Source organism: Lithobates pipiens, unplaced genomic scaffold (assembly GCF_037356315.1).
Source record: "Lithobates pipiens isolate NorthernLeopardFrog02 unplaced genomic scaffold, aLitPip1_a1.2 Scaffold_10, whole genome shotgun sequence".
NCBI classification, from domain to species: domain Eukaryota; kingdom Metazoa; phylum Chordata; class Amphibia; order Anura; family Ranidae; genus Lithobates; species Lithobates pipiens.
This window is the reverse complement of record NW_027507686.1, coordinates 70,600,226-70,627,315: the sequence shown is the minus strand read 5'-3', so window position 1 is coordinate 70,627,315 and position 27,090 is coordinate 70,600,226. Positions and strand designations below refer to the sequence as shown.

The 27,090-nt window shown below is 45.8% G+C and overlaps 2 long non-coding RNA genes and 5 other non-coding genes across 7 annotated transcripts; all 7 read left to right on the top strand.

Annotated features, from left to right (window-relative positions):
- The first annotated feature begins 3,415 nt into the window (after positions 1 to 3,415).
- LOC143956381 (small nucleolar RNA SNORD31) lies at positions 3,416 to 3,482 on the top strand. The gene has a single exon (XR_013269901.1). It is a non-coding gene; the product is annotated as a small nucleolar RNA SNORD31 (small nucleolar RNA).
- Positions 3,483 to 8,380: 4,898 nt separating this feature from the next.
- Positions 8,381 to 9,665, top strand: LOC143941847 (uncharacterized). Its single transcript, XR_013264477.1, has 4 exons — positions 8,381 to 8,459; positions 8,918 to 8,957; positions 9,279 to 9,326; positions 9,517 to 9,665. It is a non-coding gene; the product is annotated as an uncharacterized LOC143941847 (long non-coding RNA).
- On the top strand, positions 9,122 to 9,188 carry LOC143956341 (small nucleolar RNA SNORD31). The gene has a single exon (XR_013269896.1). It is a non-coding gene; the product is annotated as a small nucleolar RNA SNORD31 (small nucleolar RNA).
- Positions 9,373 to 9,441, top strand: LOC143956314 (small nucleolar RNA SNORD31). The gene has a single exon (XR_013269888.1). It is a non-coding gene; the product is annotated as a small nucleolar RNA SNORD31 (small nucleolar RNA).
- A 458-nt stretch (positions 9,666 to 10,123) lies between the features above and the next one.
- LOC143956292 (small nucleolar RNA SNORD30) lies at positions 10,124 to 10,195 on the top strand. Its single transcript, XR_013269883.1, has one exon. It is a non-coding gene; the product is annotated as a small nucleolar RNA SNORD30 (small nucleolar RNA).
- A 10,277-nt stretch (positions 10,196 to 20,472) lies between these two features.
- Positions 20,473 to 21,599, top strand: LOC143941836 (uncharacterized). Its single transcript, XR_013264467.1, has 3 exons — positions 20,473 to 20,582; positions 21,341 to 21,367; positions 21,551 to 21,599. It is a non-coding gene; the product is annotated as an uncharacterized LOC143941836 (long non-coding RNA).
- On the top strand, positions 21,416 to 21,480 carry LOC143956262 (small nucleolar RNA SNORD29). Its single transcript, XR_013269878.1, has one exon. It is a non-coding gene; the product is annotated as a small nucleolar RNA SNORD29 (small nucleolar RNA).
- Positions 21,600 to 27,090: the final 5,491 nt, after the last annotated feature.

Here is a 27,090-nt window from a genome sequence, read left to right as displayed (position 1 = left end):
TCCAGGACAAGTGGACCCCGGAAGAGAAATGTTTCTCTTCCAATTGGAAGGAGCGAACAGCGATCCTGAGAGCTGTTTTAGCCTTTCACCCCACAATACAGGGTCACCATCTACAAGTCCGTTCAGACAATATGACGGCTGTAGCATACATAAAAAAAACAAGGAGGTACCAGAAGTCCTCGTTTGATGTTGGTAGCCAGATGCATTTTTCAGTGGGCAGAAGCCAATCTGGAATCCATTTCTGCAGTTCACCTGAAAGGGGAGCTGAACAGCACGGCGGACTTCTTGAGTCGACAAAAAGTTTCGAACCAATGGTCCTTACACCCAGAGGCATTCAATCTCATAACTCACTGGGGAAAACCAGAAGTAGACCTTTTTGCGAGCAAAGAGAATGCAAAGGTTCCCAATTTTTGCTCGCTAAACCCAGGAGATCAGCCCCTGGCTGTAGATGCCTTGCAAACTCCATGGACTTTCAGTCTGGCATATGCATTTCCCCCTCTTCATCTCATTCCGAGGGTCCTAGCAAGATTCCTCACGGAAAAAACCCGTTTGATTCTAGTGGCACCATTCTGGCCCAGGAGACCATGGTTCACAACGTTGCTACAATTGAGACTGTCCAGCTTTAAGGCTTCCCTGCAGACAGGACCTCCTGTCGCAGGGACCTCTTTATCATCCACAGGTGGCCACACTGAAGCTTTCAGCGTGGTTACTGAGGAGGAAATCTTAAGGAGTAAGGGCCTGACAGATGAGGTAATTGCGACCTTACTACAGAGTCGCAAACCAGTCACGAGGGCTATTTACAAAAAAGTCTGGAAAAAATGTAATAGCTGGCTGAATAGCCGTGACATAAATACGGCTAATATTCTACAGTTTTTACAGGAAGGTGTAAACAAAGGATTAACCTTAAGTACTATTAAGGTACAGATAGCTGCCTTAAGTGTGTACCTAGATGAATGCTTACAGGAAAATCCTTTTGTCGCTAGGTTCTGTAAGGCAGTCGCTAGACGTAAGCCGGTCAGAGTCAGCAAAGTCCCATCCTGGGATTTAGCAGTTGTACTAAAAGCTTTCTTGGGGTCATCCTTTGAGCCTATCTCAGAGGCCTCCCTAAGGCTTATTACATTTAAGACAGTACTCCTGGTGGCAATCACTTCAGTCCGTAGGGTCAGTGAGATCCAAGCCCTTTCCATCAGGGAACCATTTCTACAGATCCTAGAAGACAGAGTCATACTAAAGACAGACCCTGGGTTCTTACCAAAGGTAGCATCTAGCTTCCATAGGTCCCAAGATATTGTCCTCCCCTCATTTTGTCAAAATGCAGCAAATGAGAAAGAAGAACATTTTCATTTATTGGATGTGAGGAGGTGTATTCTAGAATATCTTAAAGTAACAAATCCTTTCAGAATCTCTGACTCCCTTTTTTTCCGGGCAGCGTAGGGGGCAAAAAGCTTCAAAAGTAACCATAGCTAGATGGATTAGGCTAGCTATAGTAGAGGAGTATAAGGCCTTGAATAGAGATCCTCCTGAGGGTGTTAAAGCTCACTCAACAAGAGCGTTGTCTGCATCCTGGGCAGAAAGAGCTGGTGCCACCCCGGAGCAGGTATGTAAAGCAGCCACATGGTCAAACTTTTCCACCTTTACAAGGCATTACCGACTGGACCTAATGTCTAGTCAGGATCAGGCCGTGGTCCCCCCCCCTAATCTGGTAAGTACTTGGGGATCCTCTCAAGGGCTGTCCTGGAAGAACACTTGGGAAAACTGGAGTTAGTACTTACCGGTAACTCCTTTTCCGGTGGTCTTCCAGGACAGCACGATCCCACCCTTTATTTGATTATAGTGATGTACTAATGTTATTACCTGTTATGGTTTGTTTTTCAGTTCCATCCTTCGGTTCTTGGTGAATGACTGACCAGGGACCTGAGGGACCGCCTTTTGAACTGTGGCAATGTGTTTCCTGGGTCGATGGGAGGAGCTCCATCTCTCAAGGACTGTCCCTTGTCAAAAAAAAAAGTTTGTAATATTCCCGCAACTTGTGGCAAAATATAAAATATTCCATGGACTCAACATGCCTCTCAGTAAATAGCTTGGGGTGTCTACTTTCCAAAATGGGTTAATTTTAAGGGGTTTTGTGCTATTTTGGCATTTTATGGCCTTCGAAACTGTGATGGGTAGTGAGGAGTGAAATCAAAAATTATTTTTTTTTTGTCATTATTCAATCCCTTAGGACAAAAAAAAAATATTCAATGGGCTCAACATACCCATCAGCAATTTCCTTGGGGTGTCTACTTTCCAAAATGGGGTCATTTGGGGGGGTTTGTACTGCCCTGCCATTTTAGCCCCTCAAGAAATGAGATAGGCAGTCATAAATTAAAAGCTGTGTAAATTCCAGAAAATGTACTCTAGTTTGTAGACGCTATAACTTTTGCGCAAACCAAAAAATATACGCTCATTGACATTTTTTTTTTACTAAAGACGTGGCTGAATAAATTTTGCCCTCAATGTATGACTAAAATTTAGTTTATTCGATTTTTCTTATAACAAAAAGAAAATATCTTTTTTTTTTTTCAAAATGTTCGCTCTTTTTCCATTTATATCGCAAAAAATAAAAATCGCAGAGGCAATCAAATACCATCAAAAGAAAGCTATATTTGTGGGAAGAAAAGGACACAAATTTCGTTTGGGTGCAATATTGCATGACTGCGCAATTACCAGTTAAAGCAGCGCAGTGCAAAATTGGAAAAAGACCTCTGGTCCTTGAGGTGTTTATTGGTGTTTATTGGTCCGGGCTGAAGTGGTTAAATACTTGCCAAGCCTTGCCCTAGGCTTGTATGTTCAGTCTTGCTCCAAATGATGACTTGAAAGTCTTGTTCGTCTGAAAAAATCGGAAGAATATTCCTAGCATGGTGGAGTTCTGATGGAGTGTAGGTTAAAATGCTAACTTGTTGCTGCTATTACAAAGCTTATTGGCCCTGTGTTCACAGGTTAAAGGTGGAATGTATGAAGACAAGATTTCCGTAGGATAAATCAAGGTAGGCACTGTCTGCTGCATGTTTTTTTTTTTTTTAGTGCTTCTGGTCTGAAAGGATGAAAGCTTTAACCTAAGTATATGGACAACAAAAGTATCATGGCAGATAGTCACCAAAGCCCTGATCAGACCAGATGTACAAAGGTACAGCAAGCTTGGCTTTGCACGCTTAACTATGCATTTGTGTTACAGACCTCTGCGGCCTAGAGAAAGAGACCTTGATGGTATGAGACAGGTAAATGCAGTATTTTAACTCATTGTTACTTTGACCCTAAAGCAGCATTTTATTTGCTCATATTAGCTTATATAAGCTTATGGAGCTGGCCTATTCTAGAAGCTACACAGCTAATGAGCTGAAATAACTTTAGCAGAAATGTGATACTGAGCATAATTGACTTTATGATGACTCCTTACCGCCCCAGTCTGATGTTTGGTGATTGAGTGGTTTGTTCTGATGGCCCACATTAAGGGATGTGCTCTGAAATTTAAGCTATAAACTGCTTTACATATGTACACTTGCTGGTGGTTTCTGACAGTCAAAATTTCCCTGTAGGTACACCTGGCACTCTGGTGACACTGACTGGGTTTTATGTACAGGCAAGTTAAGTAACTATGCTCCAGGTTCAAATATTGCACGTTTAGTATTTTGTGATGACATCTTACCGCCCCAGTCTGATATTTAGAGACTGGTATATTCTGTGACTCAGTAATATATTCTGAGTTTGTTTAAAGAGGTCCCCCTAAAATCCCTTCCCTTTCCTAAAGATATCTTTTCTCTTCACAGAAAATTAAACTGCTCCATCCTGTGGGGTAAGTAAAATTCTTTCTCTTACGTTCACCGATTGACACAGCTCCTTTCTTAGACCATCAGGTTGTTACGCCACCTTCAGGAGAGGACTAGGCAGAACATACTGCTCAGTTCGAAGAGTTTTATTATTTTTACAAAGTGAGCTAGTATGACTCATCACTGCAGTGAAGAAACCCCAACTCTACAAAAAAATAGGATTTTTTGTACTCACCATAAAATCCTTCTCTGTAGTTCACCGACTGACACAGCTCCTTTCTTAGACCATTGGGTTGTTATGCCACCTTCAGGAGAGGACTAGGCAGAACATGTTATAACAAAACCAGAACTTTCTAGTTCTGCCCAAGGGGCGGTCCCTTAGGTAACAACTTTCTAGCCTGCTTCCTGCAGCCTCAGTTTTTTCTGCCTAGTGAAGGACCTAGGAACCCTGCGGACTCATCGGTTTATTTATTTATTTTTTTCTGCAGAAGTTTGACTTTTGCACAAGATTAAGATCCTGTGATCTGCTATCAACAGCTGGCTGGGTGAAAGACTGGATACCCTTATCCTTGTAGAGCTCCGGGCTGGGTCGGCCACGACATGCCCCCCAGCTCCAGGGGTGACCGGTGGGCATAATGCCCGGAGCGCACATATGACCGGGCTACTGATGTCTGCGTCAGTGTGCCGGGCCAGCAGCCACCCTGTACTGATCGGAGAGTGGGTCTGTTAAATGTTCCCCAGCTCGTCAGGACTGGTAAGTACTGCTCTCCCTGCCTCGGTGGGGCTGGGCATTCCCTGGGAGGTTGATTCGGTGGTCCCTCACCTCCCTCTCTTCTCTCCCTGTCCCTATCTTCCCTCCCCCCTTCCCTGTGGTGGATGCTGCATGCTGCTGAGCGGTGTGTGCGCCATAGACAGGGGCTCCCTAGGTGGGCTCTCTACTGAGGTGGGGACTGCGCTGGGTAGCTGTGCCCTGGATGTCTGGAGGATGTGTCTGCTGATCGCTGTAGTGCTGTTTGCCGCCATTTTCTCTGCCTGTTTTCACTGTCCCTCATTGCATACAGTGTTCAGCGGCCATTTTTGGTGTGACCAGGGAGCAGCATGGTCTAACTCCATTTTACTGTAGTCCAGGGGCCATTTTCCCTGTGGTTATGTCCTTTATACTGGATGCTTGGTGGCCATTTTGTTGAAGCCTGAACACGTTTTTCATGTTCAGTGCTTTACAGTGGGCCTCAGCACAGCGTGGTTTTCTCACACGCATCTGGGAGTTGACACAGGCACACCTAGCTGGACAGCGCAGAACTCGGTCAGGGTGGTGAGTCCATGCTACGCTTCTGCATGCGAGTCCTGGAAATCACGGTGGCCTCTTTCGAGGCAGTACCGTAAGTCTTACAGAAGGAGATCCTGAAGAAATGGGACAAATCTCCTTTATCCCTGGATCGGCAGATTCAGGTTAGTCGGGGATTCCCTGCTCTGGTGGCTGAGGTCCCCGACACTTCGGTCCGGGACATCATTCCTACCTCTGAATTGGACAGTGATCACAACGGATGCCAGCCTAACCGTAGTAATGGGAGTTCAGTCGACCCAGGGCCTCTGGTCGGAGGAGGAATCCAAGTTACAAATCAATGTGCTCGAGCTGCGAGCGATCAGGCTATGTCTCTCCACATGGTCGATAAGACTTTGTGGGTCTCCGATCAGGATCCAGTCAGACAATGCCACGACGATGGCATATGTCAATCAAGGAGGAACAAGCTCACCCGCCGCACGGGTGGTCGCTCACATCCTTCAGTGGGCAGAGCGACTAGTCCCGGCCCTATCGGCCATTTACGTCCCGGGAGTGGAGATCTGGCAGGCGGTCTACCTAAGTTGCCAGATAGTGGACCCAGGAGAATGGGCGTTGCATCCGGAGGTGTTCAGCCTACTGTGTCTGCAATGGGGCACTCCACACGTGGATCTTCTGGCCTCCCGTCTCAATCGGAAGGTGCCAAGGTTCGTGTCCATGACAAGAGATCCTTGGGCAGACGCACTGACTACTCTATGGGGTCAGTACCAGCTCATCTATGCCTTTCCTCTGCTAAAACTGTTACCATGTCTGCTCCGCAGAGTGGAGGCCGAGGGGATTCCAGTAATTCTGATTGCCCCAGATTGGCCCCAGCGTCCCTGGTATTGCTGTCTCAAGGTCCCATTCTCCACCCTGCTTTACCGTCGCTGGTTTTAACGGCATGGCTATTGAGAGCCAGGTGTTGAGGAACTGAGGCCTTTCTCACTCAGTAATTCCAACTATGTTGAGAGCACGGAAATCTTCTTGGAATATATATCATTTTACCTGGAAGGCCTTCATCTCCGTGTGAGGAGAAAGGATGGCGTCCGTGCTCCTATTCTATATCCATGATCCTGCTGTTTTTACAGCAAGGAGTAGACCAGAAATTGGCCTTAAGCACCATTAAAGGACAAATGTATCAGATTTGTTTCTTTGTTTTTTTTTTCGGTGACCCCTGGCGTCTCTCTAGTGAGCACTTTTGTTCAAGGGGTCTGACGTAGTTCCTCTTAATATCTGAATCTGGTGTTATCGGTGCTTCAGAAACCGCCATTTGAAAATATCAGAGATCCCTCTGACCCTTTCCCAGAAGGTGGTCTTCTAGTGGCTATTACATCAGCCAGGAGGGTTTCGGAACTGGCGGCCTTGTCTTGCAAGTTGCCCTATCTGGTTATCCACAAGGATAAGGTGGTGTTACGTCCGCAACCTCCTTTTCTGCTGAAGGTGGTTTCGGCATTCCACATCAATAAAGACATTGTGTTACCATCTGTGTCCTAAACGGACACATCCTAAAGAGGTGGCCCTCCATTCCCTGGACCTGGTCCAGGCTTTGAGGGTGTATTTGTCGACTACGGCTCTTTCGGAAGTCAGACTCCTTGTTTCTTTGGCTGGTCTGAAAAAAGGCACGGTGGTCTCATCTGCCACCATTTCCAGCTGGATCAGACAGCTTGTAGTACGTGCCTACGCCTTGAAGGAGCAGGTGCCCCCCTCTTTCCGGTCACAGCCCACTCCACCAGGGCGATTCGTACGTATTGGGCCTTCTGACATCAAGCGTCTGTCGCTTAAGTGTGTAAAGCGGCTACTTGGTAGTCTGTTCACACCTTTACAAAATTCTATAAGGTAGATGTCAGTGCATCGGCTGCCTGTTTTAGCCGCAAAGTTTTGCAGGCGGCCGTGTAATTTGCAATTGCACTTCAATTTTTTCCTTTATTTTTTTTTTTTCTCGTAAAAAAGTTACTTTTAAGTAAATGCACTGTTGCATTTGTTACCGCAAGTTTTTGAGGTGGTTTGTAAGGTAGTGACTCCCAGTTTGAGGAGCACTGTTTGTTTTTTTGTAGGTAAAAGTTCTATGCTGCTCCCACACTGTTTTGTGGGTGAAGCTTTATTCTGTTTCCCACATACCATTGTGGGTGACGTTTTTTTGCAGTTTCCCACCCCTCATTTTGGCACTGCTTGGGGACGTCCCGATGACCCAAGAAAGGAGCTGTCAGTGAATGTAAGAGAAAATAGGATTTTTTTTTTTTTTTTACTCACCGTAAAATTATTTTTTCTGTAGTTCACCGACTGAGGCAGCACCCGCCACTCCTATATATATATATATTTTTTTTTGTTACGTTATACTGCTTGTTGAAGTACTGAGGCTGCAGGAAGCAGGCTGAGGGGTTGTTGCCTGAGGGACCGCCCCTTTGGCAGAACTAGAAAGTTCTGATTTTGTTATAACATGTTCTGCCTAGTCCTCTCCTGAAGGTGGCATAACAACCCAATGGTCTAAGAAAGGAGCTGTGTCAGTCGGTGAACTACAGAGAAGGATTTTATGGTGAGTACAAAAAATCCTATTTTTTTGTAGAGTTGGGGTTTCTTCACTGCAGTGATGAGTCATACTAGCTCACTTTGTAAAAATAATAAAACTCTTCGAACTGAGCAGTAGCTACTGTAGAGATGTGGGGGGTGTGGGTGTGTGTTTTTTTTTTTTTTAATAGAAAGTTCAACTGAATATTTTTTGATTGCGGGGTCTCAGAAAATGGATTTACAGATCTCAAAGGAAATTAATGGTAGGCGATGTTAAAACGGGGAAGCTTCAGTTGTCTTTAATTCTAGCATTGTGTAAAACTAGGTAGCCTGAGTAGACATTGCAATACTTGACTGCACATCCAAACAATTTGCAACGTTGTAGAGCTGCTGTAATTTTAGTAGATGCTACCACTGCTTCCTAGTGATCAATACAACCCATTTATGGAATGGGTCTTCAGCGTTGCCTACAAATCTCTAGTTGAGGGTGTTCTTGTGTAGCAGCGGGTCCAACTGCCTTAGGTAAAGGGATTGGCTAAATGCTTGTGTAGAAGTGGTTAAACTGAGGTTAATTGCCACAATTGCATAGCTGGTAGTTGTATGAAGGCTTTGCTCATGACAGTGTAGAGAAGCTAGTGTATAAACTGATGCTGATTTATCTCTTGGAATCTCGTTCCTCTGAAATTCTGATGAGACCGTATTATAACTGACAGTTTAACATTTTGGCTTTGTATTCTTGCTTTGCTTGATGCTGCAATGTCTGACCTGCTAAATCTTTATTAGGCATCGATGGTTGGTACTACAGAATTGGAGAAGACATGACATATAAGGTATACACCTCCAAATATGTGATGTGAATAGGGCAAACATAGGTTAACATGTTCCCAACAGTTAACACTGAGAAACTTGTGGGGGACACAGTGATGAAGAATCTGCTATACCCTGAGCTGGCATTCTGCTGGCTATGACAAGCATCGTCGCTATGCTGAAGAGATCCCCCTGTCCTATCATGTACAGTCCCCCATCGGATAGTGTCTGCTGTGTACTGCGCATGCGCAGTACAAAGCGCACACAAATTCTGAAAATAGCCGAAGATGAACGGCGCCTTTTATTTTATTTTTTTTTTTTTTAAAGTGCTTCTGGTCTGATAGGATGAAAGCTTTATCCTAAGTATATGGACGACAAAAGTCTCATGGCAGATAGTCACCAAAGCCCTGATCAGACCAGATGTACTAAGGTGCAGCAAGCTTGGCTTTGCACACTTAACTTGACTGCCTTTGTGTTCCAGGTCTCTGTGGCCTAGAGAAGACCTTGATGGTATGATACAGGTAAATGCAGTATTTTAACTCATTGTTACTTTGACCCTAAAGCTGCATTTGAGTTGCTCATATTTGCAATAAAATTGCTGAAAGCTTATGGAGCTGGCCTATCCTAAAAGCTACACAGCTAATGAGCTGAAATCTTTAGCAGAAATGTGATACTGAGCATAATTGACTTTATGATGACTCCTTACCGCCCCAGTCTGATGTTTGGTGACTGAGTGGTTTGTTCTGATGGCCCACATTAAGGCATGTGCTCTGAAATGTAGGCTATAAACTGCTTTACATATGTACACTTGCTGTTTTCTGACAGTCACAATTTCCCTGTAGGTGCACCTGGCACTCTGAATGTCGACACACACTGGATTTTATGTACAGGTAAGTTGAGTAACTATGCTCCAGGTTCAAATATATTGCAATTTTAATATTTTGTGATGACATTTTACCGCCCCAGTCTGATATTTAGTGACTGAGTGGTATCTTCTGTGACTGAGTAATATATTCTGTTTGTGTAAAGGGGTCCTCCTAAAATCCCTTCCCTGTCCTAAAGATATCTTTCTCTTCACAGAAAATTAAACTGCTCCATCGTGTGGGGTAAGTAAAATCCTATTTTTGGGGGGCAGGTGGATTTGGGGTTTCTTCACTGCAGTGATGTCATACTAGCTCACTTTGAAAAATAATGAAACTCTTAACTCCTGAGCAGTAGCTACTGTAGAGATGTGGGGTTTTATTTTTTTTATAGAAAGTTCAACTGAGTATTTTTCTGATTGCAGGGTCTCAGAAAATGGATTTACAGATCTCAAAGGAAATGGTAGGTGATGTTAAAACGGGGAAACTTCAGTTGTCTTAAATAGCATTGAGTGGTAAAACTAGTTAACCTGAGAAGTAGACATTGCAATACTTGACTGCATATCTGAACAATTTGCAGCTTTGTAGAGCCGCTGTAATTTACTTTAGATGCCATCACTGTTTCCTAGTGGTCAATACAACCCATTTATGGAATGGGGCTTCAGCGTTGCCTACAAATCTCTAGTTGGGGTGTTGTGTAGTAGTGGGTCCAACTGCCTCAGGTAAAGGGATTGGCAAAATGCTTGTGTAAAAGTAGTTAAACTGAGGTTAATTGCGTAGTTGTACAAAGGCTTTGCTCATGACAATGTAGATAAGCTAGGGTATAAACTGATGATGATTTATCTCTTGGAATCTCGTTCGTCTGAAATTCTGATGAGACCTTATTATAACTGACAGTTTAAAAATGTGGCTTTGTATTCTTGCTGTGCTTGATGATGCAATGTCTGACCTGCTAAATCTTTATTAGGCATCGATTGGTTGGTTCTACATGGGGATGGCCTGAACTGGAGAAGACATCACACATAAGGTATACACCTCAAATATGTGATGTGAATAGGGCAAAAATAGGTTAACATGCTCACTTGATGTAGCACGATTTCAATGTCATTACCAGGGTGTAACTGTGTGTGTGTGTGTGTGTGTGTGTGTGTGTGTGTGTGTGTGTGTCCGTCCGCCCCCCCCCCCCACCTTAATGCCTCCTATGCATTAACGTAAACGTTGGTAGCTTCCCTTCCAGCCTCCTAAATATTCAACCTCAGCCTGATTTTGGTTTAATGCTGTGCACTGTGAAGGAGCTCTCCTGTCCCACAAGCTTGGCTCTTGCTGCCGTCAGTGAGCATATGGGTGGGACTGAGCCAGGTGGTCTATCTGGATGCGAACAGCCTGGCTCAGAATTAAGAACGCGCAAGTGCTCCCCTTAAGGAGTAGCTTTCTGTGTAGGGAGGAGCCAGGTGTGCCAGCAGGGGATCTGTGAAGGCTTGGAGCTGCTCTATATTAATACCATTACAAAGATCAGATAAATAGAACATGTGATGACGGGCAATCAATTCTAGACTGAAAAAATCTTCACTATGGCAAAACCATAACCTGAAATGTGAGTCTTTGGACTAACCCCTAATCTGGTTTTGTGAACAAATGGGCCATGAAATTTGAAAACTTTCTGCCATGAAATTTGTTTTGGTGGCTAAAGCTAGATTTGACCAATATTGCTAGGGGTCTAAAGCAGTAACAGGCTATTGAATAGGGCCATGTAAATCTGAATGGCAGACAGTCCAGCAAACTGCCCCTTTTCAATTTCCTTATCTCTAGATGTCCAGTTAATATGCTTGGCAGGAGCTCCTACTTTTGCCCCTATTGGTGTTTAAATATGTGCACTTCAGCTCTGGCCATTATACTTGGTTCAGTACTGCAAATTCTATTTGACATGTATGGAAATTTGCCAAACCTTGCCCTAGCCTTGTATGTTCAGTCTTGCTCCAAATGATGACTTGCAAGTCTCGTTCGTCTGAAATAATCTGAAGAATATTCCTAGCATGGTGGAGTTCTGATGGAGCGTAGGTTAAAATGCTAACTTGTTGCTGCTATTACAAAGCTAATGGCCCTGTGTTCCCAGGTTAAACAAGGTGGAACATATGAAGACAAGATTTCAGTAGGATAAATCAAGGCAAGCACTGTCTGCTGCATGTTTTTTTTTTTATTTATTTTTTTAAAGTGCTTCTGGTCTGATAGGATGAAAGCTTTATCCTAAGTATATGGACGACAAAAGTCTCATGGCAGATAGTCACCAAAGCCCTGATCAGACCAGATGTACTAAGGTGCAGCAAGCTTGGCTTTGCACATTTGACTGCCTTTGTGTTCCAGGTCTCTGTGGCCTAGAAAAGACCTTGATGGTATGAGACAAGTAAATGCAGTATTTTAACTCATTGTTACTTTGACCCTAAAGCTGCATTTGAGTTGCTCATAGTTGCAATAAAAAAAGCTGCATGTTTTCTTTTCATTGATGGACACAGCATCTTCATCTTGACCTTAGGGTTACATCGACCCTTTAGGAGAGGACTAGGCAGAAAGTGTTAAAAACAGCAACACCTGCACAGTACCGCCCAGGGGGTGGTCCTACTGGCTATAACCCCTCACACTGCATCCAACAGCTCCGTTTGTTTTTTCTGCCTATTGTTGAAGGACCTGGCTCCTGGTGGGACCATTGGCCCTGGGAATTTTTTTTTTCTTCTGCATTTTTGATTCCTGTGATCTACAATCAACAGCCGGGCTGGGTGACAGGCTGGATAATAGTTTCTTGTAGTCTCCCCAGACTGGCCATCGAGCGTGAGCAGGCTCTAGCTATGCACTGGGTTGGTCACAACATGCCCGTCTGATCCAGGGTCGGCCAGTGAGCTATATGCTCCAGGGCACACATGACCGGGCTACTCTTGTGTCGGTGTGCTGTGGCCGGCAGCCACCATGTACTACTCGGGTGATTGGTCTGCGTGGAATGCGTCCAGCAGTCCCTTCAGGAGTGCAAAGTGTGGTTCCACCTGTCTCGGCAGGATGGAGCAGCTGGGCATTCCCTGGGAGGTTGACTAGGGGGGTCTCACTCCCTTTCTTCTCCTTGTCCCTTCGCTCCTCACCATGCTATGGTCCGCTGTGTGACTGGGCACAAGGGGGTGCGGTTCAGAGCAGATGGGAGCAGTGGTAAGGGTTTATAGCACGGGGCCCACCCCCCTGGGGAGGGATTAAAGTTCTGTGTATTGTGTAACAATTTTGCCTAGTTTCTCCTTATGGCCGGCTATACAATCCATTTAGTTACAGAGGAGCTGTGTCGGTCAGTGAATTACAGAGAAATATCTGATCATATATAGTGGATATGAATCCCCTGGACTTATCTATTTTAAGTATTTTCTGGGACAGGGGTGTTTTATACCACTCGGGTATCTGTGAACCAAACTGGGCTACCAGGGCATGTCTGAGCTGTAAATATCTATAAAATGTCTGTTGCGGTATATTATATTCCTTTTTTAAGTCTGAAAATGTTTTCAGAGTTCTACCGTCATATAATTGGATCAACCTAGTTATACCCTGTCTCTCCCATATATTAATCTTCCCAATTAATAATACTTCCTGTAGATTCTTATTATCCCACGGAGGTGTATACTCTGATGGCCCTGTACATCCCATCAATGTTTTTACTGGTTTCCATGCCTTACTCATATTTGTTATAGAGTTCTTATACTGAAAGGAATCCAGCACATCCACCAGCGTGTCATGTAAAGCTCCTGTCAGCATTATTCTACCACATGAATTACCCCCCCCCCCCCCCAATGATCACAACCCGTCAGATAATAGTTCCTAGGGTGGGGTACCGCCAGTCCCCCTCTTTCCATTGGTAACTGTAACGTCTGGAGCCAGATCCTTGCCTGGCCACTTTTCCAAATCAACTCCCGAAAAAAAGTTTCAAACTTTTTAAACCACTTTTTGCATATCCAGTTATGCAAGGCGTGTAACAATTGTGGCATCCATATCATCTTGATCAAACTACACCGACCTGCCACCGATAAAGCAAGCCGGCTCCAGACATCACAATTTAGTTTAAATTTACTCAATAATGAAATTATATTTTTATTAATGTACTGTTTAAGATCTGTTAAATATATACCAAGATATTTCATTGCATCTACCACCTCAATTTGTGGCATCCCCAGCACAACCGCTGCAGGGTCAACTCGAAGCAACTCTGACGTCCCCCAATTTATTACTAACCCCATAAATCTTTCAATTTCTTCTACTAGTTTAATTGCCTTCTTAAGAGATTGACCTGTGTCTCCTAAGAAAAACATTGTCCGTATATAATGCGATTCTCTCCTCCCTACCCCCTTTCCTCTGAAACCCTATTATCTCGGGTTTGACCTAACTGTGGTTGCCAGTGGCTCCATTGCAAGTGAAAAAAACAGGGGAGATAGTGGGCACCCCTGCCTTGTCCCTCTGCTCATTTCTATTTTTTCTGAATATTCGTTAATTCTTACTTGTGCACTAGGTGCTCTATACATCATTTTAATCCATCCAATAAAAGAAGGTCCAAACCCATATTTCTCCAAAATACCCCATAGGTACTCCCACTCTAGACTATCAAAAGCCTTAGTCACATCCAGGGACAAGATAGCTCTTGATTCCTTATTTACCGATGGCGTCTGGATATTCAGGAATGCCCTTCTGATATTCATGCTAGTGGATCGTCCCGCAATAAATCCTGTCTGATATGGATGTATAAGTTTAACGATTTTGTTTAACCTATTTGATAATACCTTAGCTAAGATTTTAACGTCTGAACATAGCAATGATATCGACCTATACGAGGCTGCATCCAAGGGGTCCTTTCCTTCTTTAGGCATCACAATAATTGTTGCCTCCATTGAGGATGGCAATTTCCCCTCGACCATTGCCACCCTCAATGTCCTAAGCAACTCTGGGAGCAAGATCTCGCTATGTTTGTCTCCACCGGGAGGCCATCTGGTCCTGGAGACTTTTGGGTAGCCATCCCAGCCACAGCCTGCTGTAACTCGCCTAGGGTTATAGGGGCCCCCAAGTCTTCCCTCTCCTCTTGAGTAAGGGTTGGAAGCACCACACTCTCCAGAAAGGCACCCATTTCTCCTTCCACCCTCTGTCCTTGTGAGCTATAGAATTCCCTATAAAAGGCCCCAAAAACTTCTATATCTCCTTCCCACGTGTAGAGACTGCCCCTTTCATAGTCCTGATCATTGGAATAGCAGATGAGGGGGAATTAGTTTTCACCAATTGGGCCAACATTCTTTCCACCCCCTCCCCTTCCCCAAAGAGGCGCTGCTTCTGAAATAACCACCTGTTTTCTTCCCTTTTTATAATTGCTATCTTATACCCCTGCTGTTTACTTAACCATATTTTCTGTTTCTCAAGTGTTGGATCCTTTACATAGTTATTCTCCGCCTCTATCAATTCCTTCCTGATACTTTCCTCCCATCTCCTAGATTTTTGTTTCATTTTGACCACCTGCTGAATCAAGATACCTCTGAGAAATGCTTTTAGGGTGTCCCATATTGGTTGGAGCAGTGTCTATATTAAACTTTTAACTTTGGCAGAACTTCTTCTACATCCTTCATTAATTCAAACCAAAATGGGCTTATTCTCCAACCCCCCTGTGTTCTTTCCCCACCCAAACTCAGTGACGCCTTGAAAAGTGAATGATCTGATGCCCCTCTAGGCATATACTCTTTATTCCTTATGCTTTGTAGCGCTTACACATTACCCAGGGCCATGTCTATTCTGGAAAGTGTGGAATAAGATCCTGAAAAACAGGAATATTGCTTGACACTCAAATTCCTCTTTTAGTGGTATTTAATCAGTAGTGGGTTTTTTATTTTTTGTGCTATAAATAAAAAGAAAATGCGTAAATTTGGTGGAAAAAAAATTCCTTTTTCTTTGTCATAAAATTTTGTTAATTAGTAATTCTTCATAAATTTTGGACAAAATTTATACTGCTACATATCTTTGGTAGAAATAACCCAAGTTAGTGTATAATATTTGGTCTTTGTGAAAGTGGGCAAGAAACATAGAGATGAAATGATCAAAACTTGTTGCGGAGGGCTACCACATCCCTATATTAAATACTAGGGATGCACCGAATGGGTTTTTTGGTGCCGAAACCGATACCGAAAATGAAAAATACACTAGGCCGAAAACCGAAACCGATACCGAAACAGCACCGATACCGAAAATGACTGTTTTTAAAAAATATTTTTATACAGGAGGTGGTCAGAGACTGGGGACATGGTACAGGAGGTGGTCAGAGACTGGGGACATGGTACAGGAGGTGGTCAGAGACTGGGGACATGGTACAGGAGGTGGTCAGAGACTGGGGACATGGTACAGGAGGTGGTCAGAGACTGGGGACATGGTACAGGAGGTGGTCAGAGACTGGGGACATGGTACAGAAGGTGGTCAGAGACTGGGGACGTGGTACAGAAGGTGGTCAGAGACTGGGGTCGTGGTACAGAAGGTGGTCAGAGACTGGGGTCGTGGTACAGAAGGTGGTCAGAGACTGGGGTCGTGGTACAGAAGGTGGTCAGAGACTGGGGACATGGTACAGGAGGTGGTCAGAGACTGGGGACATGGTACAGGAGGTGGTCAGAGACTGGGGACATGGTACAGGAGGTGGTCAGAGACTGGGGACATGCTACAGGAGGTGGTCAGAGACTGGGGACATGCTACAGGAGGTGGTCAGAGACTGGGGACATGGTACAGGAGGTGGTCAGAGACTGGGGACATGGTACAGGAGGTGGTCAGAGACTGGGGACATGGTACAGGAGGTGGTCAGAGACTGGGGACATGGTACAGGAGGTGGTCAGAGACTGGGGACATGGTACAGGAGGTGGTCAGAGACTGGGGACATGGTACAGGAGGTGGTCAGAGACTGGGGACACGGTACAGGAGGTGGTCAGAGACTGGGGACACGGTACAGGAGGTGGTCAGAGACTGGGGACACGGTACAGGAGGTGGTCAGAGACTGGGGACACGGTACAGGAGGTGGTCAGAGACTGGGGACACGGTACAGGAGGTGGTCAGAGACTGGGGACACGGTACAGGAGGTGGTCAGAGACTGGGGACACGGTACAGGAGGTGGTCAGAGACTGGGGACACGGTACAGGAGGTGGTCAGAGACTGGGGACACGGTACAGGAGGTGGTCAGAGACTGGGGACACGGTACAGGAGGTGGTCAGAGACTGGGGACACGGTACAGGAGATGGTCAGAGACTGGGGACACGGTACAGGAGATGGTCAGAGACTGGGGATACGGTACAGGAGATGGTCAGAGACTGGGGACACGGTACAGGAGATGGTCAGAGACTGGGGACACGGTACAGGAGATGGTCAGAGACTGGGGACACGGTACAGGAGATGGTCAGAGACTGGGGACACGGTACAGGAGATGGTCCGAGACTGGGGACACGGTATAGGAGATGGTCAGAGACTGGGGACGTGGTACAGAAGATGGTCAGACTGGGGACATGGTACAGGAGATGGTCAGAGACTGGGGACATGGTACAGAAGATGGTCAGACTGGGGACATGGAACAGGAGATGGTCAGAGACGGAGGACGTGGTACAGGAGGCATCCCCCATTGCAGCCAGTGTGCCCCATTGCAGCCAGTGTGCCCCATTGCAGCCAGTGTGCCCCATTGCAGCCAGTGTGCCCCATTGCAGCCAGTGTGCCATTTTGCAGCCAGCCTGTGCACTGTGTGCAGGGAAGAGAGCCGCCTCCGCCGCCTGTTTGATAACAGCGCCGGGAACATCACAGCTTTCATTTCAATTGCTGTGTGTTCCCGGCCGTGCGCCGTCACACGCAGCCCCTCCCCCTTGTCCGGGCACTTTGATAGACAGATCATCCGTCCAATCCTGCGGATGATCTGTCTAAGTGCCCGGACAAGCCCGCCCCCACCCAGGCCACGCCCCATTTTCGGCTCCATTATCGGCCATTTTTCTCTTTCAGCAAATTGCCGAAAAGGGCATTTTCGGCCGATATGTTTCGGCGGCCGAAATTTCGGTGCATCACTATTAAATACAGAAAATGAAAAGGAGAAATCGGAACGGGGCTGGAGGGTAACCAACCCCTGGGACTTTTAGACTGTACCCAGATAGAGGCAATCAGAGAAAATATCCATATATAAAAATAAACAATTTTATTATTCATGGAACAAGGCTTAAAACAATAAACATATAAACATCAAAACATAAATTCATTAAGTGTATACAGAAGAGGTACAGATCATACGACCACGAGGTATTACCAATCCTATACACGAAAAATGCTGCTAATTTCAACATGTTTCGCTCCCTTGAGCTTCTTCAGGATAATTCAGCTTTTGTTAAAAACTGAGGAAAAAAGAGGAAAATATACCATTAGAATACAGTAATCAGGGTGGGCAGGTAAGTGGTATAGCATCTCACCATGTGGACAAAGGCTCCTAGATTATGTTGTTCAAAAATCGAAGCCAACATTAATGCCGCACAAACAGACCACAGAACCCAACAATCTGCAGAGGGAATTGTCCCTCTCTGCAGATTGCTGGGTTCTGTGGTCAATTTGTGCGTCTCTCCTCACCTTCATTAGTTGCATTAATGTTGGATTCGATTTTTGAACTACATAATCTAGGAGCCTTTGTCCACGTGGTGAGATGCTATACCACTTACCTGCCCACCCTGATTACTGTATTCTAATGGTATATGTCCTGTAATGTATTGTTAAGTCCTTTGTAATTTCAATTTTTCATACTTGCTATACTTATATGCACCTTCTATTTTGTATTTAGAATATTGGTAATCTATTTTCCTCTTTTTTTTCTCAGTTTTCAACAAAAGCTGCATTATCCTGAAGAAGCTCAAGGGAGTGAAACATGTTGAAATTAGCAGCATTTTTTCATGTATAGGATTGGTAATACCTCGCAGTCGTATGATCTGTACCTCTTCTGTATACACTTAATGAAGTTATGTTTTGATGTTTATATGTTGTTTTAAGCCTTGTTCAATGAATAATAAAATTGTTTATTTTTATATGGGTATTTTCTCTGATTGCCTCTATCTGGGTACAGTCTAAAAGTCCCGGGGGTTGGTTACCCTCCAGCCCCGTTCCGATTTCTCCTTTTCTCTTTGTGAAAGTTAGTCTACAAACTATGGTGCCAATCACTGAAAATTGATCACATCTGATCAGGCCTTCATTACATCAGGTGTATCTCATTTCTTGAGACACTAACAAGCCAGGAAAATACGAATACCCCCAAATGACCCCTTTTTAAAAAGTAGACATTCCAAGGTATTAAGTAGCATGGTGAGTTTTTTTAAGTTGTCATTTTTACCCACAATTCTTTGCAAAATGATGATTTTTTTATTTATTTTTATATATATATATATTTTTTTATATTGTCATCAGGTTATTTCTCACACACAGCATATGCATACAACTAATTACACCCCTAAATACATTCTGCTACTCTTCCCGAGTATGGCGATACCACATGTGTGAGACTTTTACAGAGCCTGGCCACATACAGAGCACCAACATTGAAGTGGCACCTTCAGGCGTTCTGCAAGCAAAAAGGACACCTCTCTTCACAGCCATTTTTGAAGGCCCTTGAGCACCAGGACAATGGAATTGCCCACAAAATTACCCCATTTTGGAAAACTAACACCCCAATGTATAATCTGAGGCATAATGAGTCTTTTGTTAATTTATAAGATCTTTCTAACACATAGCATGTATATAGCAAATATTACACCCCAAAACACATTCTGCTACTCCTGAGTATGGCGATACCACATGTGTAGGACTTTTACACAGCCTGGTCACATAGAGAGGCCGAACATTGAAGTTCAGGCGTTCTAGGAGCATAAATGACACATCTCATTTCATTCCTACCATCAAATTTTTTAAAGGTCCAGGTGCACCAGGACAATGGAATTGCCCACAAAATGACCCCATTTTGGAAAGAAAACGCCCCAATGTATATTCTATGAGGCATGGACTGCAAATAGGTACACGGGTACTCTGATGGACTGCAGATAGGTACTCTGGTACTCTGATGGCCTGGTGACAGGTACTCGGTTACTCTGGCCTGGTGACAGGTACTCTGATGGCCTGGTGACAGGTACTCTGATGGCCTGGTGACAGGTACTCTGATGGCCTGGTGACAGGTACTCTGATGGCCTGGTGACAGGAACTCTAATGGCCTGGCGACGGGTACTCGGGTACTCTGATGGCCTGGCGACGGGTACTCGGGTACTCTGATGGCCTGGCGACGGGTACTCGGGTACTCTGATGGCCTGGCGACGGGTACTCGGGTACTCTGATGGCCTGGCGACGGGTACTCTGATGGCCTGGCGACGGGTACTCGGGTACTCTGATGGCCTGGTGACGCGTACTCGGGTACTTTGATGGCCTGGTGACGGGTACTCTGATGGCCTGGTGACGGGTAGGCTGTGACGGGTACTCGGATGTTACCGCAATCTCCTCCTCACACACGATCGGTGTGTGAGGAGAACCCGGTAACATCTTGTTACCGTGGTTTGTTTACATTTAGTGATCGGCTGTGAAACGTTCAGTCGATCACTTGGGTAAACAGCCAGCCAATGGCTGTTTACCAGCGTTGGTGACTAACGGTGTTCCCGGGAACATGCCGCCACTGACGTGCACGCGCAGCGAGAGAGCGCCGTGCACATTGGAGGTGTAACCATCTGATCGGCCGTGACTTCATCACGGCCAATCACGTGGTAAACGGCCATACCCAATGGCTGTTCACCTCCCTCGGCGAGCTGTGTCTCAGTGACGCTGCCACCGAAGGAACAGGGATGCTCATGATCGCGCGCATTCCGTGTTTACCTCCCACCACAAGAGCCGCGCCGCTTGCCCGTCATTCTGCGGTCGGCAAGCAGTTAATATGCTTGGCAGAAGCTCCTACTTTTGCACCTATTGGTGATTAAATATGTATACTTCAGCTCTGGCCATTATACTTGGTTCAGAACTGCAAATTCTATTTGACATGTATGGAAACTTGCTAAACCTTGCCCTAGGCCTTGTATGTTCAGTCTTGCTTCAAATGATGACTTGTAAGTCTCGTCCGTCTGAAATATTCTGAAGAATATTCCTAGCATGGTGGAGTGCAAGTTAAAATGCTAACTTGTTGCTGTTATTACAAAGCTAATGGCCCTGTGTCCACAGATTAAACACGGTGGAACATATGAAGACAAGATTTCAGAGGAATAAATCAAGGTAGGCACTATCTGCTTTTTTATTTTGTGCTTCTGGTCTAAAAGGATGAAAGCTTTAACCTAAGTATATGGCCCACAAAAGTCTCAGGACAGTCACCAAAGCCCTGTTCAGACCAGATGTACCAAGGTGCAGCAAGCTTGGCTTTGCACACTTAACTATTGCATTTGTGTTGGAGCTCTGTGGCCTAGAGAAGACCTTGATGGTATTGGACAGGTAAATGCAGTATTTTAACTCATTGTTACTTTGACCCTAAAGCTGCATTTGCGTTGCTCATATTTGCAATAAAATTGCTGAAAGCTTATGGAGTTGGCCTATCCTAGAAGCTACACAGCTAATGAACTGAAATAAGTTTAGCAGAAATGTGATACTGAGCATAATTGACTTTGACTCCTTAGACTGACTCCCAGTCTGATGTTTGGTGACTGAGTGGTGTGTTCTGATGGCCCATATTAGGGGATGTGCTCTGAAATTTAGGCTCTAAACTGTTTTACATGTGTATACTTGCTGGTGGTTTCTGACAGTAAAAATTTCCCTGTAGCACTCTGAATGGTGACCCCCGACTAGGTTTTATGTACAGGTAATTTGAGTAACCTTGCTCCAGGTTCAAATATTGCATGTTTAGAATTTTGTAATGAAATCTTACCGCCCCAATCTAATATTTAGTGACTGGTATATTTTGTGACTTAATATATTCTGAGTTTATTTAAAGAGGTCCTCTAAAAATCCTTCCCTGTCCTAAAAGATATCTCTCTTCACAGAAAATGAAACTGCTCCACCCCGTGGGGGTAAGTAAAATAATTTTTTGGGGGGCAGGTCTAGTTTGGATATCTTCACTGCAGTGATGAGTCATACTAGCTCACTTTGAAAAATAATGAAACTCTTCGAACTCCTGAGCAGTAGCTACTGTAAAGATGTGGGGGTTTCTGTCTTACAGAAAGTTGAACTGAAATAATTTTTTTTGATTGCAGGATCTCAGAAAATTGATTTGCAGATCTCCTCTTGAAGGAAATGAATGGTAGGTGGAGTGATGGTAAAATGAAGAAAACTTCAGTTGACTATAAAATGCTAGCATTGAGTGTAAAGCTAGGTAACCCGAGAAAGTAGAGCTGCACGATTCTGGCTAAAATGAGATTCACAATTTTTTTTTGCTTAGATTTGTCATGCTTTTCGCAGCGCAAGATCTTACACATTAAAACAAAAATTGGGCTAAATTTACTGTTTAGTTTTTTTTTTTTTATTCATTGAAGTTTTTTTTTCACAAAAAATTGCCTTTGAAAGACCGCTGGGCAAATACAGTGCGACATAAAATATTGCAGCAATTGACATTTTATTCCCTAGGGTCCCTGCTAAAATATGCATGTTTGGGGGGTTCCAAGTAGTTTTCTAGCAAAAAATATTGATTTTAACTTAGTCTAAATATTTTTATGACACTTGTTTAAGTGGTTAAAATTCCTGCATTTACACAATCTTAAAAACTTGCCAGACTGCCTAGATTTTTTTTTTCTTTACACACAGACTATAACTTTGATCTAAGAAGGAAGAGTTAGTTACAATGTTTCATGTTAAAAACTTGTCAGACTGCCCTGATGATTTCTTTTGACAGCTTAGTGAGCAAAGAAGTCTCTCCACTTGTTATATGAAAGAATCGGCAAACTCTGCAATAGAGATCGTCAGGGGGGTTGAATCGAGATCACAATTTAACGATTAATTGTGCAGCTCTACTGAGAAGTAGACATTGCAATACTTGACTGCACATCTGAAAAATTTGAAACTTCCTAGAGCTGCTGTAATTTACTTAGTAGATGCTACCACTGTTTCCCAGTGGTAACATTGCTGGTAGTTGTATGAAGGCTATACTCATGACAGTGTAGATGAGCTAGTGTATAAACGTTCTTTTAGACTCAAAACTGATGATGCTTTATCTCATGGAATCTCGTTCGTCTGAATTTCTGATGAGACCTTATAACTGGCAGTTTAAAAATTTGGCTTTGTATTCTTGCTTGATCTTGCAGTGTCTGACTTAACTCTTTTAACAGGTATCTATGATTGGTACTTCATGGGGATGGCCAAAACTAGAGGAGAAATGACACATGTAAGAAGGTGTACACTTTAAATGTGATGTGACTAGCTTAACATGCTTCAACAGTTTATTAACACAGAAACTTGTGGGGGACAGTGATGAATTATCCACTATACCCTGAGCTGGCATTTTGCTGGCTGTGACGAGGATCGTCGCTATACTGAAGAGATCCCCTTTAGCTGTAGAGTCGGACTGTTTTTTGTCAAGACATGTGTTTTACAGATTTCACTTTGTTTTTCAACTGGAGGAAAATTTTGGTTTAAGGGAAGACTTGAAAACTGGATTATGTTTACAGTCATTCTGCCTAATTGCACCATGCCTTACCATGTGCAAAAGTATGAATCCACTTGGGAGAGACCTACCAGTAACAGTTTCAGGCTGACAGTGATGGCAGTAGTGTTAAGTCTGGCTTGACTGCTGGGCTTATACATATTGGGTCTGAACATGTCTCCTATAGACCTGATAGGTGGCATAATGGCTGGAGTGCACATGACAGCTGACTTGCACAGGGTTTCTGGTTTAAAAGCAGTGGCTAGCATTGTTGGCTTAAAGCAAGTGCTGTTACTGGCAAGATCTAAGGCAAACCTTTTGGCTACAGAATCTCAAGTGATTTGCCTTGGGGGGATTTTGAAATCCATAACTATAATGGGGAGGTGTGTGTGTGTATATATATATATATATGTGTGTGTGTGTGTGTGTGTGTGTGTGTGTGTATATATATATATATATATATATATATATATATATATATATATATATATATATATATAGAAATATACATACATACATACAACATGGGTAGATGGTTTTTACTGGAAGACTGTGTGCATGGGCGTCCGCAGCAGGGGGCAAGGGGGGGTCAAGTGCCCCCCCCCTGGAATCCCCAAGGTGTTGCCACTGCCGCCGCCGCCATGCTGCACTATTTTTTTTTCTGAGTCCGCTCTCTCCTGTGTATCACAGCGCTGGATGGCTGTGTTCGGCGGCCGCTCTGTAACACAGTCCCACCCCCCCCCCCAGACCATCTCGTGTGATAGTAGAGAGAATCAACGCTCCGCCTATCACATGAGCCGGTCTGGGGGGGGCGGGACTGTGTTACAGAGCGGCCGCCGAACACAGCCATCCAGCGCTGTGATACACAGGAGTAGATGCCCATCCATGCTACAGTGCCTGGATAGGAGGATCGAGGGGGGAGGGGGGCTGCAGTGCTCTCCTGCCCCCCCCCCTGCTCTTCTCTTCCACCACCGCACTCTCCTGACCCCCGTGCTCTTCTCCACCACCACACTCTCCTGACCCCCCCCCCCCCCCCCCCCCGTGCTCTCCTCCACCACCGCACTCTCCTGCCCCCCCCCCCCCCCAGTGCTCTCCTCCACCACCGCACTCTCCTGCCCCCCCCCCCCCAGTGCTCTCCTCCACCACCGCACTCTCCTGCCCCCCCGTGCTCTCTTCCACCACCGCACTCTCCTGCCCCCCCGTGCTCTCTTCCACCACCGCACTCTCCTGTCCCCCCAGTGCTCTCCTCCACCACCGCACTCTCCTGCCCCCCCAATGCTCTCATCCACCACCGCACTCTCCTGCCCCCCCCAGTGCTCTCCTCCACCACCGCACTCTCCTGCCCCCATGCTCTCTTCCACCACTGTGCTCTCCTCCACCACCACACTCTCCTGCCCCCCCAGTGGTCTCCTCTACCACCACACTCTCCTGCCACCCCCTCCAGTGCTCTCCTCCACCACCACACTCTCCTGCCCCCCCCCCCCCAGTTTTCTCCTCCCCTGTTCTTGCTGCTCTCCCCATCCTTCTCTAGCCACCATCCCAGTGCTTTCCCCCCCAGTGCTCTCCGCCCCTGTTCCCCCCAGTGCTCTCCCCCCCCCCCCCGTGCCCTCCACTCCCCCCAGTGCTCTCCTCTCTCCCCCTGTTCTTTCCCCTCTAGTGCTCTCCCCTCCCCCCAATGCTCCCCCCCTGTTCTTCCCCCCCCCCCAGTGCTCTTCAGCTCTCCCCATCACTCTCTAGCCCCCACCCCAGTGCTCTCCAGCCCTCCTTACTACCCACCCCTGTTCTATCTGCCCCCCCCCCCCAGTGCTCTCTACCCTCCGTGCTCTCCACCCCTGTTCTTTTTGGCTCCCCCTTAGCACCCTCCACTCCCCACCCCTGTACTCTCCTCTCCCCCTGCATTTTGCGCCCACCCATGTGCTCTCCACCCCCCATAGTGCTCTCCAGTCCCCCGTGCTTTCCACCCCTGTTCTTTCTGGCCCCCACTGGTGCTCTCAAGCTCCCCCCATTGCTCTCCCACTCAACCCTGCTCTTTGTGCCCCCCCCAGTGCTCTTCACCACCCCACACTCTTAGCCCCCCCAGTGCTCTCAGCCTACCGTGCTCTCTACCCCTGTTCTTGTTGGCCCCCCCAGTGCTCTCAAGTTCCCCCCAAGCGCTCTCCACTCCCCACCCCTGTGATCTCCACTCCCCCTCACTCTTTGCCCCCACCCATGTGTTCTCCAACCCCGCCAGTACTCTTTGCTCCCCCTTCTCTCCAACTCCCACTCAGTGCTCTCCACTTCCCCAAGACCAGAGGGCAGGCTGACTGGGGCCAGAAAATGAGGACGGCTGAAGGTGCAGGTGGCCAGGGACCACTCCATCTCACAGCAGACAAATCCTCTGGAAGGAGCACCGTCCCCATCCAAAACGAGAACAGACCCTGCCTGCTGCTGGCCGTCATGGATATCCTGCTGGCATGCAAGGTACTGTACCGAGCATAAACACACCTTCCCACAGACAGGGACTGCAGACTGGGACATGGGGCACAGGAGGGGCTGCAATGATGTGCACAGTGAGACTGCATTCACGGCACAGTAAAGCTGCATTTGATGGACACAGTGAGGCTGCATTTGAAGGGCACAGTGAGGCTGCATTTGAAGGGCACAGTGAGGCTGCATTTGAAGGGCACAGTGAGGCTGCATTTGAAGGGCACAGTGAGGCTGCATTTGAAGGGCACAGTGAGGCTGCATTTGAAGGGCACAGTGAGGCTGCATTTGAAGGGCACAGTGAGGCTGCATTTGAAGGGCACAGTGAGGCTTGCATTTGAAGGGCACAGTGAGGCTTGCATTTGAAGGGCACAGTGAGGCTTGCATTTGAAGGGCACAGTGAGGCTTGCATTTGAAGGGCACAGTGAGGCTTGCATTTGAAGGGCACAGTGAGGCTTGCATTTGAAGGGCACAGTGAGGCTTGCATTTGAAGGGCACAGTGAGGCTTGCATTTGAAGGGCACAGTGAGGCTTGCATTTGAAGGGCACAGTGAGGCTGCATTTGGTGGGCACAGTGAGGCTGCATTTGGTGGGCACAGTGAGGCTGCATTTGGTGGGCACAGTGAGGCTGAATTTGATGGGCACTGGTGAGGCTGCATTGAGCTCTTGCATCAAGTCTGCAGTCTCTGTCCATCTCCTGTAGCATGTCTGAAGTCTCTGAGGGAGTCTGGAGAGGAGTCAAAAGTGGGAGCACCGCCGGGATGGGGGTCATGGGAGAAGTCAGACTTGTGTGGACTGTGGATAGGAGACTATAGGATAAAACCTCCAAGCTGGAGCCGACTGACTGAGCCCTGCACAGTGCACCTGAGAGGAGGTCAGTGAAAGCACCGCCAGGCCAGTCGGGGGTCACTGATGTAAGGGGGGAGTGAATACGATAATGTAAGGGGCACTGACATAAAGGGTTTCCTCCTTATATTAGTAACCCACCCCCCTTACCTTAGAGTATTCTTTCTGAAGAAGGTGGTTCCCCCCCACGTTCTGAGTTTCTGGGGTCCCCCTTGATGATTGATCACTTACCACTATTAACTGATTAACTAATTTGTGTGTATATATATATATATATATATATATATATATATATATAGCCCTATGTGATTTCATATCTATATCTAATACTCTCTTCATCAAAGGTGCTTTAAAATGTATGGTTTTTCCCTTTCATGAACCAGAAAATAATGACGTTATGCTGTTGGGCTGGTATAATAATGCTGTTGGGCTGGTATGAAATTTTTTCCAGGGCTGGTTTTTGAAAGCATGGGCGTCCGCAAGGTTACTCAGGTGGCTGCGTACCATGCCCATATAGCCTAGAGAATGTACATCTTTTTACATTGCAATACATCTGTTGTTGCCATATTTTTATCTTGATGAAAACAGCCTATACAGTGACAGTATGAGATCAAAATATGGCCACAACAGATGTATTGCAATGTAAAAAGATGTACATTCTATAGGCTATATGGGCATGGAACACAGTCAGAGTAACTTCCAATACAAAGTGAAGATGAATTATCTGTTATATAACACGTATGTATTACCAGTGTAAAGATTTTCATGAGATTGTCGAAAAGGGGCAGAGCATGAGTGGCCTTGAAATGATGCCCCCCCTTGGAAAAAGTTCTGCGGACGCCCATGACTG